The sequence below is a fragment of the Schistocerca nitens genome, chromosome 5 (assembly GCF_023898315.1).
Source record: "Schistocerca nitens isolate TAMUIC-IGC-003100 chromosome 5, iqSchNite1.1, whole genome shotgun sequence".
NCBI lineage: Eukaryota > Metazoa > Arthropoda > Insecta > Orthoptera > Acrididae > Schistocerca > Schistocerca nitens.
The window spans coordinates 689,021,568-689,042,991 of NC_064618.1; positions in this window are offsets into that span (position 1 = coordinate 689,021,568).

Here is a 21,424-nt window from a genome sequence, read left to right on the forward strand (position 1 = left end):
CTCAAGAAACTCTGTGCAAGACCATGAAGACTTTGATGAAAATAGTGACAGTCTCACTGCACTCCATGATCTCTCTGCTGAGCAGAAGAAGGATGCCAAGATATCTCTAATTATGCTTGCCTTAAACCAGTCAGAGTATGTGAAAGGACAATTTAAGGTAGTTAATGGATTACTTTGCAAGAAAAACTTTGATCCATTTGGAAAGAGGAGGCTACCAGTGATTCCTAAACACACGCACTTAGATGTTCTACAGAAATTCCATGTCACACCTGAGGCCAGACATTTAGGATTTATTAAGACATTCGATATGATCTGCAAGAGATTATTCTGGCCAGGTTTATTTAGGAGTGTCCATCACTATGTGTCGCACTGTCGGAGAGTGCCAGAGGAGAAAGGCAGTTCCTCAGAAACCACCTGGCTGGCTTATACCAGTTCCACCAGCCAAAAAGCCTTTCCAGCATATTGGGATTGACCTCCTCAGATCATTTCCTACATCTGATAATGGCAATAGATGGATTATTGCTTGCCATGATTATCTGACACACTATGCCATTACAAAAGCCGTGAAAACAGCTGAAGCATTCGAGGTAGCTAAATTCATCGTGGAAGACATTGTATTAAAACACAGTGCTCCAAGGTTGTTAACTGAGGGAAAGTTTTTCAATCGAATCTTGTGACACAGATAAACTGTCAGTGCAACATTACTCATCACCTGACAACTGCCTACCATCCGCAAACTAACAGGCTTACTGAACACCTTAATAAGTCCTTGCCTGGCAGGCTATCAGTGTTCATCAATGTTGAGCAGAGCAACTGGAATGAGGTGCTACCTTTTGTGATGTTTGCCTACAACACGACCAAACAAGATGCCACAGGATTTATGCCATTTTTGCTGTACATGGGCATGAGGCAACTACAATGGTGGACACTGTGTTTCCATTACATCCTGATGATGTGGATGATGACTACATCAGCCATGTGTTAACCAGAGCTAAGGAAGCTCAGCAGTTACCTTGACTCCGCACACTGCAGGCTCAAGAAAACAATTATCAAATGTATGACACGAGCCACCGACCTGTTGTCTACCAGCCCGGTGACCTCGTCTGGATCTTCACTCCTGTTCGGAAGGTTGGTCTCTCTGAGAAGCTCCTCAGGCGCTACTTTGGACCTTATAAGGTTGTAAGACAGTTGTCCGATGTTCTTTTGAAGTTGAAGATTTTGACCCCGACACAAGATGACGAAAGATCAGAGATACGGTCCACGTCCTTCGAATGAAGCCCTATAATTATCCTGCAACCCAGGGTAAATTTGAAGCTCCAGTGAAAGGCAACAAGCAGAAAGGTGATGAAGAGCATAGCAGCAACAGGAGTTCTAAGAAGATCACCACCAGGGCGAACACCAGTCATCGGGAGTCAGAGTATGCAGGACCAATGACTCATTCCCAGACTAGGAATACGTAACACCGAGACACTGTTCTCGTAAGGAGTGAGCAGTGTCACAGAAGATGCTGAGTAGCCCAGTCACCTTGGTGTAGGAGTTATAACACTGGACTGTTGCATGGACGGTTGTGCATTCAAAACTCACCTTAACTGTAAAATTTTAATTTCTATATTTGGTTCGAGTACATTCTAGCAGTATCCACAAATGTCAAGAATCATTGTACTGGAATATTCTGTAACTGTATATACAGGGTGTTACAAAAAGGTATTGCCAAACTTACAGGAAACATTCCTCACACACAAATAAAGAAAAGATGTTATGTGGACATGTGTCTGTAAACGCTTAATTTCCATGTTAGAGCTCATTTTAGTTTCGTCAGTATGTACTGTATTTCCTCGATTCACCACCAGTTGGCCCAATTGAAGGAAGGTAATGTTGACTTCAGTGCTTGTGTTGACATGCGACTCATTGTTCTACAGTACTAGCATCAAGCACATCAGTACGTAGCATTAACAGGTTAGTGTTCGTCACGAACGTGGTTTTGCAGTCAGTGCAATGTTTACAAATGTGGAGTTGGCAGATGCCCATTTGATGTATGGATTAGCAAGGGGCAATAGCCGTGGCGCGGTACGTTTGTATCGAGACAGATTTCCAGAATGAAGGTGCCCCGACAGGAAGATGTTCGAAGCAATTGATCGGCGTCTTAGGGAGCATGGAACATTCCAGCCTATGACTCACAACTGGGGAAGACCTAGAATGATGAGGACACCTGCAATGGACGAGGCAATTCTTCGTGCAGTTAACGATAACCGTAATGTCAGCATCAGAGAAGTTGCTGCTGTACAAGGTAACGTTGACCACGTCACTGTATGGAGAGTGCTTCGGGAGAATCAGTTGTTTCCATACCATGTACAGCCCGTGCAGGCACTATCAGCAGCTGATTGGCCTCAACGGGTACACTTCTGTGAATGGTTCATCCAACAATGTGTCAATCCTCATTTCAGTGCAAATGTTCTCTTTACGGATGAGGCTTCATTCCAACGTGATCAAATTGTAAATTTTCACAATCAACATGTGTGGGCTGACGAGAATCCGCACACAATTGTGCAATCACGTCATCAACATAGATTTTCTGTGGACGTTTGGGCAGGCATTGTTGGTGATGTCTTGATTGGGCCCCATGTTCTTCCATCTATGCCCAATGGAGCACGTTATCATGATTTCATATGAGATACTCTACCTGTGCTGCTAGAAAATGTGCCTTTACAAGTACGAAACAACATGTGGTTCATGCATGATGGAGCTCCTGCACATTTCAGTCGAAGTGTTCATACGCTTCTCACCAACAGATTCGGTGACCGATGGATTGGTAGAGGCAGACCAATTCCATGGCCTCCACGCTCTCCTGACCTCAACCCTCTTGACTTTCATTTATGGGGGCATTTGAAACCTCTTGCCTACGCAACCCCGGTACCAAATGTAGGGACTCTTCGTGGTCATATTGTGGACGGCTGTGATACAATACACCATTCTCCAGGGCTGCATCAGCACATCAGGGATTCCATGCGACGGAGGGTGGATGCATGTATCCTCACTAACGGAGAACATTTTGAACATTTCCTGTAACAAAGTGTTTGAAGTCACGCTGGTACATTCTGTTGCTGTGTGTTTCCATTCCATGATTAATGTGATTTGAAGAGAAGTAATAAAATGAGCTCTAACATGGAAAGTAAGCGTTTCCGGACACATGTCCACATAACATATTTTATTTCTTTGTTTGTGAGGAATGTTTCCTGAAAGTTTGGCCGTACCTTTTTGTAACACCCTGTATACCATATGAGTTCTGGCTGGAGGCAGTTCGCTCCATGCTCTTGTATGTGCAAGTGCTGAATAAATCTTCATTAAGTGAAGTTAGTGTTTGCCATTCATCTAATTACACCTTCTTCTATGTGACAATATGAAAAAGTATTTTTATCACAGATGTCAACACTTTAGATTTCTCTTTGCCTTTCACCAACACAAGGATGCCTGCCTTAGAAAATCTACCTTTAACATCATGTCTCTGCTTTCTCCTATCCCCCTGTTTTTTCATCATCTCCCTAACACATTCTTCCCTCCCTTGTGGTGACAGAATTTTACGTGGTGCAAACTCAACATTTTCAGAAATAAAGTTAGCCAATCTGTGATTAAACATGATTTCAAACAGTGAAAATCCTGCTGAAGAATGCTGTAAGCTGTTCATAATATCCTCAAAATCACTGACATAATCTATCCAATTGGTGTGATTCTTACCACAATATGTTCTAAACAATCTTCCAAACTCTCTCAGACATCTTCCTGCCAGGTTACTTGCAGGATGGTATACAAAGGTCATAATATGCCTTATTTTTGTGTGATCAACAAAATCTTTCCAAACTTGAGATGTAAACTGAGAACTATTATCAGATAAAATTGTTTTAGGAGTACCCAGATGATGAAAATATGTGTGTTTCAATTTTAGAGATGATTTGCTTACTGCTAGCTTTCTTGAGAGGAAACAACTTCATGAACTTCAAAAATACATCAACCATCACAAAAATATTACAAAATCCATTTTTATAACTAAGCACTGGTCCATAAACATGCACAGACATGAGATCTAGGTTGTTATTTGGCAATATGTTTTGCATTTGGCCTCTACTTATTGGTTACTTACCTTCACTCTTTGACATCTGTCACAGCTGGCAATCTTCTCTTTGACTATTCTCCCTATGTTATAAAAATAGATGTTTTCATGAATCTTTTGTGTGCATTTGGTTGATCCACAATGACTAAAACTGTCATGTGTATAATGAATCTATCAATGCACTGTTCTGGCCAAAATAGTTTCAATCCTCTGAGTCAGTTTTATGTCTCTTGAATAAAATACCCTTGCATGCCTTATAATACTGCTCTGTTTTCTCTTCTCCTTTCTTACTCAACATGCTCTTAATCATTTTCCAATTTTCATTATGATTTTGATACCTGCAGATGTCTGCAAATTTTCACAATCTCTTTTTCCTCTTTCACACCTCTCAAGAACATAATTTTAAACTCTTTTTCACCTTCTCCAAAGCTGTTAGATGATTCATTTGCTAAACATAGCCTAGACAAGGCATCAGCAATTACATTATCTGTGGCCTTAATGTTTCTGATTTCATAACTGAACTGCTGTAAAAACAAGGTCCAACGAGAAATTTTGTTATGGTATAGCTTACACACCTTGTAACGGAACATATTAAAGGCTTTACTTTCCCGAAGTATGCGATACCCTCCAAATTCAACCAGTTTAATGAGTATTTATGATTATAGAAAAGTTATTGTGTATGTTAACAATGATTGCACAACATGTCTCCATAAACAGTCAACCCATTAAATTATACTGAATAACTGACCCACACAAAAGTTTATATCACTTGATCACTGATACAGCAAATGTCATCATGAAAAACACTAAGTTTATCTTAAATAATTAATATGAAGTACGAAAAATAGTGGCCAACTTAAGTATTTTGGATCTCCTTAAATAAAAATCACCCAGTGAAACCTATTTGTTCACTAGGAGCGTTTTCACTCAGTATTCACGTAATCAATCCTATTTTAGACGAAAACCAATGTAATTCTTAATAATTCATGTTACTTACTTATTTATGCAAATTAGAGAAGTCAGTTGACAAACTTCTAAAAAACGGCATTTTGTAACAAAGAATTATTCTGTCAAGTCAACAAATCTGTCTGTCATTTTAATAACATGTTAAATTATGTCACTCGATGCAAATTAATAACTTTTCTGCACAAATTATGATAACAGATGTACATGTTACTTATAAACTATATCTCTTTTTAGTAGTTCTTTGACAATGTTATAAATACAAGCAGCGAGAAGGGTCGAAAACCAGTCGGAGGCAGTCGGGGGCAGTCGGAATGTCACTTTGGTGAAGTGTGTTTCTGTGTTATTGTTTGGCAAAACAATGCAAAGAACATGTGAAGGAAGTACTACTTTGTGTTGTGTTATGATCTTTGGTGGACAGTGGAATTAATATGGCCACTAAAGTAATAAATATTTGATATTTACATATGTGTTGGTTTCGCTCGTTCTTTATCATCAAAAGCACATGAAAAACACGGGACCTCATGTGTTTACCCTAGACAACCAGATTTAGAGCCAGCATCAGCAACGAGACACAGCAGCGATCCAGCAAGCAGCAGCGATTACTACAATACAATACATTGTAATGGCGCCAACCTAACATCAAGTGCTACCAAGCTCCGTAAATGGGAGTGAAATAGTGCGTTTACAGCAATTAGCAAGATATCAACGACTTAGGCGGACCATTTACAAAAGTGGGGGCTCAGCCGGGATCTTTAAGTGCATCGATGATAATAGTGCAGCGATAAATTTCGTAAGTGCTTAGCATTCCAAAAAAAGTTTATTTGTGCAGTGTGTCAACAGTGAAAATATGTCAAAAATAAATAAATAAATTGTGTTTGTGCGACTATGAAAAACTATCATCAAGATTAACATCTGGATTATGTCAATGGAATTCATCAATCAAGACTTCTGCTTCGATAAAACTGAATAGAAGTGAAGAAAGCCAACAAGAACACCGATCACGACATCATAGCATAAAGCTAGGTATTTTGTTGTTGTCATTTAAAATAATTAATAGTGAACATGTCTCTACCTGAGAGTGATGAGATCGTAGGAAATGTAAAAATTGAACCAGGGGATGGTGAACAATTAAACTTAACAGAGTGGCTAGCAGGGTTTGGAACTCAAATAAGCTTGCAACTTAAACAATCAAGTGAAGAAAACACAGATAGACTGGATAAGTTAAGTTCGGATTTTAAACTATTAAGTACTCATCTCAATGAGAAGTGTGAGGAAATTAAAACTACCCTCAGTAAGGACACTAGAGAACAGTTGATACACTTCAGAAAAGAATTTCAAGTTAAAGTTGAAAGTTTAAATGAAAACATACAAGCTAACACAGACAGCATTGCTGTCATCTACAACAGAGTAGATACTGAAGTTGAAAGATTAGATCAGAGAATAGACAAAACATCAGAAAACCTTAAACAAGAATACAACCTGTACACCACTAATGTAGATACAAAAGTAGAAAATATACACACTAAATATACACAATTGGAAGATGCATTAATGTCAAAACAAATGTTTTACAATCAAAATACAATGTATGGGCACATCCAAGTGAAATGCTTTCCTGGTGAAAATCTGCACCCTATTGACTTTATTCACCAATGTAAGGATATGTTTGTTGTAGGAATGTCAGACAACATAAAAATTAAGTTAGTAAAACGGTTTCTAGAAGGGGAGGCCCTATCCTGGGCAAATGAGAATAATGATTCTTGGAATACGTTTGAAGAGTTTGAAGCCAAATTTATTTGTAAATTTTGGTCACAGTCCATACAAGCCAGATTGAAGTCAGAATTTCTAAATGGACCAGTGTATAGAGGGAAAGTAGGGGGAATGCAAAAATTTTGCAGAGATCAATTGAAAAAACTTGCTCACTTGAATAATTCTTTTGATATTATGACACAAATTGATGTTTTAAAAAGAAGATTACCAGAGAGACTGCAGTGGGAATTGGTCCATGGACCAGACGATTCAATGGAAGAGTTCCTGAAATTTGTAGATAGATTAGATAGGGCCTTGGAAAGAGAAAATAACCAAAGTTTTGGCTCTGGCAACAACCAGTATGGGGGGTGGAACAGGAATGTAAATAGAGATTATTATGGGAGGAGAGACTTTGAAAATTCTGGAAATAATGCTCCAAATAGGGGAGATAGGAGATATGAAAATGATTTCAGAAACAATACACAGGAGGGAGGATGGAGGAGAGATAACAGGAATGATAGAAATAGGTATTGGGGAAGAGAACAAGAGAGAAGGGGGTTTGTTGAAACTAGTGAACAAAACGATAACTACAAACGGACAGACTGAGGAAACCAGCCGGGAAACGGTGGACAGTCCCACTAGATGTCCGTAGTTTTGGGGCTAGACAATATTATGACAGGACAACACATAACCGAAACTGGAAAAGGAGAGGATACAATGTAAAGAGTAAATACCATGAAAATACTGAAGTTGTTAGAATGAATAAATTAGAATTTAATAAAAGGTTTTGGGATACTATGAGTAAAAGTGATACAGTTAATAAAAACTGTGTTCAAGCACAGGTAGTTAGTGAAAGTGCAGAAGTTGAAGGTATTGCAGAGTTCCATAGTTGGGCTGAAAAGGATACTGGTGTGAATAACAAGTCAGACACACCACAAGTAGAATCTATTTTGGGGGGTTTATTTGATAAGAAGGGGGATGACGAAGTGTTTAATGGAGCCAAAGACTCAATTGCTGAGATTCAGATACATAGGGGGGAAACTGCAGATGGGGTTGTTGTTGAGGAGGAGGAAGAAGTAATAGAGGGACATTTAAATAATGATCCTAAATCAAGTGATGTTATTGATGAGAGTGTGGAGGAAGAAATAAAAGTATTTGTAGAATTGAAAAGTGATGATGAGATAAAGGTAAGTGATGTGACAAACATGGGTAATAATGAGGTTAATTTAAGTGAAATGCAGACTAGGGAATGTGTATCTGAGGACAAGCTATTGCCTATTGGGAACTATGAAATGCTAATCTATGAGAATGGTAATAATAATAATAATATTAAAGAAAATATAAAGGGATGGAATGTAAATGTGTGTTTTCAAGAAAAAGGGGAAAAGTTTTTAGAAGTTTTGTGGAACAACTATGGGAACTGTATAAAGAAAGATGCCTTTTGGAAAGAATTAGCAAAGGTAAGTGCAACCTTGTATCCTATATGGTGGATAAGAATCCGTAGTGGACTTTATAAAAAAATGGGGTGAAAACAATAATTTGTTGAGTGGCAACACAGTGTTAAGAGGAACAGATAAAAACAAAGGTTTATATTTAAATGTCAATGCTTTGCAAACAGAGAGGGATGTGGCTAAGCGTAGGAAAAAGACATTAGACTTAGGAACTAAAGAAATTGAAAATGATCTATTGTTTGAGAATACTGAAATAGACAAAGATGTTGAGCTAGGTTGTCCATTCGAAAAAAAAAAAAAAAAAAAAAAAAAAAAAAAAAAAAAAAAAAAAAAAAAGCCCACATCCTAATGCGTATAGACTTATCTTTCCCAGATCAAGAAGGTTATTTGGATTAAGAAACATCACTGAATTGAAATCATATAAACATGATCAAGCACATTTCCCTGTTTGAATACAACAACTTACCCATTTTCCGTAAAGCGTTTTACCAGCAAAGATTTTTACTGGGTGTGTCAAATAGCAACTACCACTACAGACCCTGGAAAAGTTCCAGATATCTGAGACAATGTTTTTATATTTTTATTGTCACCATTGAATATTAAATTTGGAGACATCTTCTTTACTTGCAATGGGCAAGAAGGTGACCAACATTTATTACTTTCTTTTTGTATTGTTGAATATGGGACATACTTGCACCAAATATAAAAGACAATGTAAAAATTGTTGTGCAAGACCCATCATTTTGTTACTATTCTTTTCTTAGGCATAAGATTTGTGTACAATTTTCTACAACCAATCAGATGTTTACCAAGTTTGATGTTTGTGTTATTTTGTAACCAAATTAAGTGTGCAATTTTGGTATTAATATGTTCTTGTACTATCTTGACTATGTGTCTCAATGGGAGACAAGTTTTTTAAATATTTTCTTTTTTTTAAATGCATATTATATTCATACATGTGACTTCTCTAGTGTTTGTGTTTATATATCATGTCCATACTTATAATTATGTTCTTTGTTTTCATTTCCTTTATGTGGCTCAAAACGAGCAGACAGTTGCAAAATTTTGCTATGGACATCTGACCTGTCCATCTATGTAATATATTTATGTTCCTTCTATTATCTTGATTAATCTGTGACTCAATGAGAACTGACTTTGAAATAATTTACATATAGTTTTTATATATCTTAAAATCGCATGTGATATATTTGTGTCTGTTTCTGATCATTTTCCATGTGGCTCACTGGGAGCAAAGATTAACATTTTTTTTACTTTCATATATTACTAAATATTTTCATTATGCTGTCATACTGAGAGCCATAACACAAAGTGCATTTGAAACAACACAACTAAAATATTTCCAGGAAAAAGTCATTTTGAAACGGTGTAACGGTCGTTGTATACATACACATTATGCATAGTAATTGACACATTTGTCCTAGTCGGCTAATATCATTAACATTCTGTAAATGACATTACCCGAGGGGGGTATTGTAACGGAACATATTAAAGGCTTTACTTTCCCGAAGTATGCGATACCCTCCAAATTCAACCAGTTTAATGAGTATTTATGATTATAGAAAAGTTATTGTGTATGTTAACAATGATTGCACAACATGTCTCCATAAACAGTCAACCCATTAAATTATACTGAATAACTGACCCACACAAAAGTTTATATCACTTGATCACTGATACAGCAAATGTCATCATGAAAAACACTAAGTTTATCTTAAATAATTAATATGAAGTACGAAAAATAGTGGCCAACTTAAGTATTTTGGATCTCCTTAAATAAAAATCACCCAGTGAAACCTATTTGTTCACTAGGAGCGTTTTCACTCAGTATTCACGTAATCAATCCTATTTTAGACGAAAACCAATGTAATTCTTAATAATTCATGTTACTTACTTATTTATGCAAATTAGAGAAGTCAGTTGACAAACTTCTAAAAAACAGCCTTTTTGTAACAAAGAATTATTCTGTCAAGTCAACAAATCTGTCTGTCATTTTAATAACATGTTAAATTATGTCACTCGATGCAAATTAATAACTTTTCTGCACAAATTATGATAACAGATGTACATGTGACTTATAAACTATATCTCTTTTTAGTAGTTCTTTGACAATGTTATAAATACAAGCAGCGAGAAGGGTCAAAAACCAGTCGGAGGCAGTCGGGGGCAGTCGGAATGTCACTTTGGTGAAGTGTGTTTCTGTGTTATTGTTTGGCAAAACAATGCAAAGAACATGTAAAGGAAGTACTACTTTGTGTTGTGTTATGGTCTTTGGTGGACAGTGGAATTAATATGGCCACTAAAGTAATAAATATTTGATATTTACATATGTGTTGGTTTCGCTCGTTCTTTATCATCAAAAGCACATGAAAAACACGGGACCTCATGTGTTTACCCTAGACAACCAGATTTTCATCAGCAAGGAGACACAGCAGCGATCCAGCAAGCAGCAGCGATTACTACAATACATTGTAATGGCGCCAACCTAACATCAAGTGCTAACAAGCTCCGTAAATGGGAGTGAAATAGTGCGTTTACAGCAATTAGCAAAATATCAACGACTTAGGCGGACCATTTACAACCTGAAGATAACATAATGCTTTGTGATGAGTATATATATAAATTTTGTGACCTAGTAAATAGTTCTTAAATTTGTTGAATGCCCAATGTACAGCCGAAAGTTCTTTCTCAGTTACAGTGTATGTTTTTTCATATTTCTGCAATACTCTACTAGCAAATGCAAGAGATCTGTGTTCAATAGCGCCATCAACTTCAACCTCTCAAAATAAATGACACCCAAACCATCACTACTATCTGTCATAATACAAAAAGGAAGAGATAAATCTGGTCTGAACAATACCTGACTTTGACACAACTGCCATTTGATCCATCAAAAGCAACCTGACACTTCTGATTCCAATCCCAAATGGTACTCTTCTTCAAAAAGTTCACACAAGCATGGAGCATTCAAAGCTTGGCTGCTAAAAAGTTTTCTATAAAATCCAGTTAACCCAGAAAAATTATTTAAGCTGTTTTTTGTTGCGAGGAGTAGGAAAATTAGAAATAGTGTCAAGTTTCTCTTTATCAGGTGCAATTCCATTTTCAGATATAACATGTCCTAAAAATTTAACTTCTTTCACACCAAATTCACACTTACCTAATTTTAAAGTCATGCTTCCTGATTCTGATTCTAAAACATATCTTTTAACAGATTCAAATATTGTTCCCAAGTCTTATCTGTGACCAGGATGTCATGACAATACCCAATTAATTTTGAACTCACTTCATTTCCTAAGACAGAATAGAGGGCTCTTATGATTTCAACTACAGATACATTTACCCCAAATGGCACCACAAAATATTGAAAACACTTACCTCCATACAAAAATGCTGTATTTTTCCTAGAATTATTTTCAAGTGGGATCTGGTGAAATCCAGAAGTCAAGTCCAAACTGATCATGTATTTTACATAATCAAATTTGTGTAACAGCTCATCCATGTTCTCTGGATGATCATTCTCTTTGATAAGAAATTTATTAAGATGTCTAGAGTCCAAAACACTTCTCACTCCAACATTTCTCTTACTTACCAAAACTAAAGGATTATTGTAAGCACTACTACTTCTCTCAATTACACCCTATGTTTCCATTTTCAGAATTTCTTTCTTTACATCTTTCCTTTTGGAAAACGGTATATTATTTGGCTTGAGAAAGAAAGGTTGATAATCTCTAAGTTAAAGTATGCACTGATAGCCTTTCACTTCCATGTATTTTCACTAAACTCATTTCTAAACTCCAAAAACAAATTCCTAAGTTGTTCCTTTTGTAGCTCATTAAGAGTTGTAGCTTCCCTTACTTTAGAATCTTCTACACTTTCAAAATCTTGATCCTCAATCTCATCAAAATCTATATCATCATCAGACATATGGTTCTCACCTTGGTTCACAATGTCTTACACATAGTTACAACTTTTCCCACAGTTTAAAATACAGAAATTAGTTTTCACATAAGTATTACTTTTAGGGTCCAAAATAAACAATTCTTTAGCATTCCATCCAAAACAAGCCTCAAGTTTCACTATCCAATCCATACCAAAGATTATACACTACTGGAAATGGAAAAAAAACACATTGACACCAGTGTGTCAGACCCACCATACTTGCTCCGGACACTGCGAGAGGGCTGTACAAGCAATGATCACACGCACGGCACAGCGGACACACCAGGAACCGCGGTGTTGGCCGTCGAATGGCGCTAGCTGCGCAGCATTTGTGCACCGCCGCCGTCAGTGTCAGCCAGTTTGCCGTGGCATACGGAGCTCCATCGCAGTCTTTAACACTGGTAGCATGCCGCGACAGCGTGGACGTGAACCGTATGTGCAGTTGACGGACTTTGAGCGAGGGCGTATAGTGGGCATGCGGGAGGCCGGGTGGACGTACCGCCGAATTGCTCAACACGTGGGGCGTGAGGTCTCCACAGTACATCGATGTTGTCGCCAGTGGTCGGCGGAAGGTGCACGTGCCCGTCGACCTGGGACCGGACCGCAGCGATGCACGGATGCACGCCAAGACCGTAGGATCCTACGCAGTGCCGTAGGGGACCGCACCGCCACTTCCCAGCAAATTAGGGACACTGTTGCTCCTGGGGTATCGGCGAGGACCATTCGCAACCGTCTCCATGAAGCTGGGCTACGGTCCCGCACACCGTTAGGCCGTCTTGCGCTCACACCCCAACATCGTGCAGCCCGCCTCCAGTGGTGTCGCGACAGGCGTGAATGGAGGGACGAATGGAGACGTGTCGTCTTCAGCGATGAGAGTCGCTTCTGCCTTGGTGCCAATGATGGTCGTATGCGTGTTTGGCGCCGTGCAGGTGAGCGCCACAATCAGGACTGCATACGACCGAGGCACACAGGGCCAACACCCGGCATCATGGTGTGGGGAGCGATCTCCTACACTGGCCGTACACCACTGGTGATCATCGAGGGGACACTGAATAGTGCATGGTACATCCAAACCGTCATCGAACCCATCGTTCTACCATTCCTAGACCGGCAAGGGAACTTGCTGTTCCAACAGGACAATGCACGTCCGCATGTATCCCGTGCCACCCAACATGCTCTAGAAGGTGTAAGTCAACTACCCTGGCCAGCAAGATCTCCGGATCTGTCCCCCATTGAGCATGTTTGGGACTGGATGAAGCTTCGTCTCACGCGGTCTGCACATCCAGCACGAACGCTGGTCCAACTGAGGCGCCAGGTGGAAATGGCATGGCAAGCCGTTCCACAGGACTACATCCAGCATCTCTACGATCATCTCCATGGGAGAATAGCAGCCTGCATTGCTGCGAAAGGTGGATATACACTGTACTAGAGCCGACATTGTGCATGCTCTGTTGCCTGTGTCTATGTGCCTGTGGTTCTGTCAGTGTGATCATGTGATGTATCTGACCCCAGGAATGTGTCAATAAAGTTTCCCCTTCCTGGGACAATGAATTCACGGTGTTCTTATTTCAATTTCCAGGAGTGTCTTTTCTTACAGACTAGGGGTCATTAAGCATCCATGTTCAAAGGTTTTGACTTCTGTAGTAAATGTTTAAAGTACCTGAGATTTTACCAATTTGCTGCACCAGTTCAGTGTGGTAATATGTTCATTGTAAATAAGTATTTAGTAGTTGTATTACACATTTATTACCTGATAAATAAATAAAAAAACTTTTTATTTTAAATTCATTGCATTAATATTTGTAAAATGATTCTTCCGTATAGCGTTCATTAAAAAATGATGACCATGCCACTTGGGACCTGTGGAATGGTACATTAGCTTATTTGTTTGAGTTGTAAATATTTGTCATGTATTGTTGTTTTTATGACATGTTCTACTCACTATGGATCATTGGAATGAAAGTAAATCTAATCTAATCTAATCTTTGGTTACCTGTAGCTCCTCTTATCTTTACACCTGAAATGGGCACTTCCACAAAATTCCTACTATACTGGATTTTGTCTCTAAATTGTTCAGATATATCACAAATTGAGTTACCTGTATCAATCAAACAGTTCCCTTACCAGTAGTCAAGCTTAATCTTACCATAAGGACATCCAAAATCTGAATAATCATATTTGTTATTGGACACTGCATGTAAGAGGTTACTTTCTGTATCATTAAATGCTACATCCACACTATTTTTGCAGGGTTTTATCAGCTTTACTGTTATCACAGTGTTACTCTGGTTACTCATCTTGTCAGGTAAAGGTTGAACACACTGAATGGGTTCCATAGCACAAATAGCATTGCTTATTACGGAAGGAAAACAAAATATATTACTGTAAAAATTAAATTTCCTACTTAGACCTTCTTTCACTTCATTGCAGCAATTTGGACACAAGTTTTGACTAACCACAGCTAACATACTCCAGATTGAACATTTATCTACATTATGAACAATTTTGTCCCAAATAAATTTCAAAAAGTTTTCACTTTTATTCTCTAGGCTTACAGATAACTTACCTTTATTTTTTGGATCATTACTATGCATGACTTTAGTGAAAAACTGCTTTGACTGGACTGGTATTCTGTGACTCTCACTTACATCATCACAAACATCACTTACCTTACCTGTATTCACAAAAAACTATGAAACTTCATTATTCTTAAACTCCACAAGAACCTGGTACTCATCATCATCATCAACCTATTCTTCCAAAATTACTTCATCAACAAAATCATTAACAACACAAGTCTCATTTCCATTAAAGTCACACACCACACCTACATTCATTTGTAATAAGTGACCAGTCTTAGACTTACCAACCTCAGTCACTTCACAGCACTCATTCATGTCTACATAAAAAATACCACCTAATTCAGATCCGACACAGTCATCACCTGTTTTACATACATCAATAACACTGATTTCTGACCAAGAGAATAAATCATTAGTGCACTTACATCAAAATTCTCATTACTCTCACATTCTGGTTTGTGATTTATATCTGCATTGCTGTAATTAAACGTAGGATTCCAAAACTTTTGATCAAAACATGAATGAGAAATCTGATGTTTCTCCTGTTCAACTTCAGATACCTGTGCTACATTATTAATACTGTTATTATTGTCTAATTCTAAGTGTAAATTGGGGTCCTGTGTTTCCTCACCCCAAAACTGTTGAGCTTCATTGAGGCAGACTGCTGTTTACCAAATAGTTGCTCTATGATTCTTTCTCCTATTAAATTGCCCATGGTTATACCCTTTGTTTCTATTCTGCTGATGTTTAAAATTTCTGTCTCTATGACCATGTTGACCCTGACTGAAGTTACCACTATCTCTGTTTCTGTTGTGATCTCTATCATTTTGATTGTTATGGTACATGCTTCTTTCTACTGCCCTATCCAGCCTGTCAGCATATTGTAAAAATTGTTCTAGGCAATCATCAGGTCCGTGTACTAAATCCCACTGCAACCTTCCTGGTAATTTCCATTGAAGTGCATCAATAAAGATCATTTTGTCAAATTTTTGCCAAGGTATGTTACTTTTTAAGTTGGTTCTTACAAAACTCTTTCAGAATACCATTTCTATTCCTATAATTTGGACCATCCAGAAATTCGCTTTTAACTCTCCCTTGTTCAGCCTCTGACCAAAATTTATTTAAAAAACTTTTTTTAAAACTTTGATATGTCTCCCTCTGACTTAAATTTAGATTTACTGAAGACAGAGCTTCACTTTCAAGACATCTTTCTGCAAATTTAATCTTTGGGTCATCATTAAAGTCTGACACAAAACTATCTCTACAATGGTGTAGAAAATCCACTGGATGTAAATTGTCTGATAGAAAACCATTGATAGAAATGTTGGCCCATGCAATAGCATTATTTGAATACTGATTGTTGTGAATGTAATTTTCCTGAACCATTGAATTTTTTGATCTAAAACATTTACATTAGTTAGCATACTGTTTTCAACATAAATTTTTTTTGACCTAAACTACTACATTTCTGTTCCAGTTTTTCCTCTACGGCCCTCTGTTGAACTCTGACATCATTAACATTTTTCTCCTGTCGTGAAGATTGTGCAACTAACTCATTTCCCAAACCAATAAATTTATTTTCTAAGAGACCAACTTCTCCATGCACACTTTTTAATCCCTCTGACAACCCATTTTTCTGTTCCAAAACCTGATTACTAAGTTGGTCTATTTGATATAGTACAATGTCCATTTTACTATTGTTTTCAGACTGTTCTATTTTCATTTCCTCTAAACTTTATAAAATCAACTGCAAAATATTAGTTTTAACTGTTTCTCTGCTGGGAAAAGGAAAGTAGATTGTACTATCATTTCTAATGTCCTTTGTCATATTTGCAAAGTCCTCTTTCAATTCATCTGGTCTGTCATTGTTGGTATTATCTTGTCACTGTTGATATGATTTTGTTGGGCAGCTCTCAGCTCCCTTTCTTTGAGTGATTGGAATTTCATATAAATTGCAATTGACACATATCACTGTCTTTCTTCTATCCTTTCTTCTCCTGCAACATACAAAACTTCATAGTTGTAGACTTACCTTCCCACACATCACCAGTAAATTTTCAGTCACTTCATAAAAATTTATTTGTTTCGAAGCATTGAGAGGCATAAGATGTACAAATAAATTTTTTATTTATCTTCATTTTCTCATTGTTCACTGCAGTTCGTCATGTCTATGGGTAGATTCTTCAGGCTGAAAATTTTGTGAGTGCCAGATGACTAGATAAACTTTAAGTATGCCTGTGGCATGATTGCTGTTTGCACTTGTTTCTTATTATGTCACATTCTTCTATATCTCGGTGACATTACAATCTCCACTTCCATAAAACAGATATCCATGTTGTTATTGCCAAACATAAAAACATGTCTGATTCCATCAGAGGCATGCCCACCACTCTAGCTCGTTCTGCTGTACTAACAATATTACAACAAGTTTACAAAACAGAAGAGTTTGTAAACTCTCTTGACAAAAGAAGAATTTTTACCAAGTTGTATAATTATTTTGTAAATGAATCCAGAAATAAATTTAATAGTTACCATCAGATTGAGTAAATAATAACGGGAATTTTAAGTATATCAGGTATTTCAAAATTTCTAAAAAAAAGAGCAATTTTAACTCTACATACAGAGTTAGTACATACCGATTGAAACAAATTAATTTATTTTTATACATTTTAGTCTGAAATATAATGCATCATATACAAAATCAAATTAAATTAATTTAGTTAAATGGCTGAGATAAGGTTCACCTACACAAGGTTAAAAAATATTCATGGTATTGGCTATTTCTATTAAGGAAATGTAATGATATAAGAGAGTGTCCCATTATGAGCTGACCTCAGGGAGGATCAATTTGGAGTCCAGAGAGATGTAGAAATCTGCGAGGCAATACTGATGCTACAACTTATCTTAGAAGACAGGTTAAGGAAAGGCAAACCTATGTTTATAGCATTTGTTGACTTAGAGGAGGCATTTGACAATGTTGACTGGAATATTCTCTTTGAAATTCTGAAGGTAGCAGGGGTAAAACACAGGAAGCAAAAGCCTACTTACAACTTGTGCACAAAGCAGACAGCAGTTATGAGTCAAGGGGCATAGAAGGGAAGCAGAGGTAGAGATGGGAGTGAGACAGGATTGTAGTCTATGCCCAATGTTGTTCAGTCTGTGTATTGAACAAGCAGTAAAGGAAACAACATAAAAATTTGGAGTAGAAATTAAAGCTTAGGAAGAAGAAATAAGAACTTTAAGGTTTGCCAGTGTCATTGTAATCCTATCAGCAAAGGACTCGGAAGAGCAGTTGAACAGAATAAAGACTGTCTTGAAAAGAGGATTTATACCAAGATGAACATCAACAAAAGTGTAACAAGGCTAATGGAATTTAGTCAAATTAAATCAGATCCTATCAACAGTGACAAGATATGGTGATGAAGCAAGCTGGGATATTTTTACTTCCCCTCTTGTTTTTCCATCTGCCTCTTAAAATTCATTTTTTCATCTTTGACTAATTACACACACATGAGTATAATCTGCATTTTCATAAAAGAGAAAGGCTGACCCTCAGTTTTAAAGAATATAACACCAGATCTAATTTTGTGCTTAGTTTTATGTATGTAATTGATTTTCTAATTTATTTCAACTATTTTTAGTTAGTATCTTTCGTTAAGGGTGAAGTCAGTAATTGTTTCATAACTTAAATTCTATTGTTGATGTATAAACAAATATACATTTTGTACTAGTTATAAACATTTCGAGGAACTACTAATACTATTGTTAAAGGATCTATTGGGCTCTATTTAAAAACATGTTAGCAAAGCCAGCCCTTAATTAATTCCAAAGTAATTAACAGTTTTGTCAAAAGTATTGTTTGCGCACCTATATATGTTAATTTCATGATTTAAACAAGTGATTTGGTTTAACCCTTGTAGTAGAAGAAACTATTAAAAAGAACCAATTTTTCAGTGTATTCAGTTAATTTAATGAGTTAAGTTTTAATTGTAATTTCTGTAAATTTTACTTTGAACAATGTGTACTTTCAGTACCTATTATTGTGAGGATATATAAGGGCCAGATTTTTGGTCCTGAGACAGTCAGTCCACTGCTGCACTTCAGGTGAGGAACCTGATCAACAACAATGCATCCATGACATAAGTGTAACACAATTAGGCCCTGTGTTAAAACAATGACAGTGTTTGTTTCATATACAGCTTTTTATTCTTCAAGAAGTGTGGTTAAGTTTTTACTGCTCATAGATGTTGAACAGTAAACTATTATAACAGTATATGATGTTCGCCTGCAACCTATTAATGAGGCTTATCGAAAGTTAAACAACAGTGCACTTGGCATATAACTGTGTATATTGGGGGTTTGTGAACACTGAAAGTAAGCAATTCTGAAACACAAATGTGCACTTGTCAGCTACATCATTTAAAGTAGCCCATGTTTGACTTCCATCCCCTGTTTTTCAGCCAGTATAGCAATGCAGTACATCAACACTGAGGACAACAAACTATGGGAACAAGATGCATATAGAGGCATACTGAACAAATTGTCCCACAAATATCTGCACATATGTATATATATTTACAGTAATCTGACACATATATACAACACGAGATATAAATGCACACTGAATGATGAGCAATCTAAAGTCAAAGATTATGTTGTTCATGGTCGATATGACCTATCGACACCACACAGCACAGAGTACAACAGATGAGTCTTGGGGGGAGACAATGTGGGCACTGACACTGTTGGTGGTCATAAGAGATGGTAGACGCATGACTGGGACCTCCACCTTGACCGAGGCGGGGTGCAGAGGCAGAGCGACAGGAGGCAGGTTCACCTCAAAGTCACTGAGCCAGCAAGGACGGACGATGCAGCAGCCAGCCCATGAGCAGGCAGGTGGAATGGCGGATGGCGGGGTGTAGACGTGGCAAGCCTGGATGCTAACCGAGCCATCCAACAAGATGACGGGTCAAATTGTTGTTGGGTCATGCTCACAAGGGTGGGTGAGGCTATGCACAACACTGAAGTTTAACTGGTCATTGGGTGGTGAGGCCACGGTGTCTGTGAGTAGAATGAAACTCGGTCGTTGAGAGTTACGATTGGAATATTGTCCATATGGTGTGGGGGTACATTGCAGAGCAGGGTGACTATAGGAGAGGGTGCCCCCATAGTCAGTGAGGTAGCAGTGAAATCTGCACACGGGGTGGAGATTGATGTATCTGAGAAACCCATGAATGGCGATGGAAAAAATTGGCGTCGTGGCCCGAGGAGAAACATTGTTGGATTCCACTGTGGGAGGGAGACTGGCAGGAGAGTTATTAGGAGAATCTGACTGAGCCAGCATAGGGGCATCGGGGTCCACAACTGCTGGTTTGAGTTGGTGTAATGAAACAGTTTGCGGACAGTCTCTGACGATAATGTCGAAAGTTGTTTAGCCCCACCAGAGGACTTTAAGAGGGCTGAGATAAGGTGGTTGCAGAGGTTGTTGGACTGAATCATCTCTCAGCATCATGTGACAGCAGATGTTGAGAGCAGTTGGCATTTAAGTGTCCGACGGGGAGTGGCTGATAGGTGGGTGCAGACTTGCATGTTTGAAGTGAGTGCGCACATGAGACTTATGAAATCCAGGGTGGGGGGGAAATCTTTGGATAGCTGAGGCTGAATGAGGTCCCTTCATAGGATGGAGTTCTCCCCAAAAATGAATTCTGAGATAGTTCCCTGTAAGTTGGGCTTGAAAGTAGAGCGGAGACCAAAGATCACCCATGGAAGTTCTTCGGACCAGAGACAGTCGTGCCACCTGAGGGTCATTTTCAGAGTGCGGTACCATCATTCTACTAACTTGTTGCTTTGAGGGTCGTAAGCTGTGGTAAGAATTTTCTTTATGCCGCAGATGTTACATAAAATGGTGAACACCGAAGACTCGAAATGCTGACCCTGGTCGGTAGTGATGGTTGTCAGACAACCGTACCTAGCAATTCATGAGGAGACGAAAGCCTTGGTCATGGTCTTGGCTGTGATGTTAGGTAAAGGAACTGTCTCTACCCAGCGGGACATGCTATCAATTGTGGATAGAATATATCTGTGGCCCTCCAACAGTGGAAGAGGACCAATAAGATTGATATATACATGACAAAATCATCCTGGGTAGGCGGGAGCAATGGGCATAAGGTACTGTTAGAAGAGTGCACCACACCTCATCCACAATGCCAGGGAATTGAGCTTTGGCAAACACAAGGGATGTCTGAGGGTCCATGATGAGAGCTTGAGATTCCTCATCAGAGGCTTGTAGGGCGGCCAGGTAGGATAAATCAATTATGCGCGAAATATTATTAACCCGTGAGAAAAAATCTGTGGTGATGTTGTCCATGCCTTTGATGTAGCAAACGTTGGTTGTAAATTGGGAGACTCGATCAAAGTGGCAGAAATGCTGAGGGGTACATCTTCGAGGGGGTTGCAGAAAGCATCTGCGGGTGGTTTGTGATCTGTGAGGATGAAGAACGAGCAACCCTCCATGTCAGGGTGGAAGTGTTTGACAGCCTTGTAGACCGCAAGAAGTTCTCTATCGAAAGTGCAGTATTTCTTCTGGGCTGTTGATAGTTTTTTAGAGAAGGAAT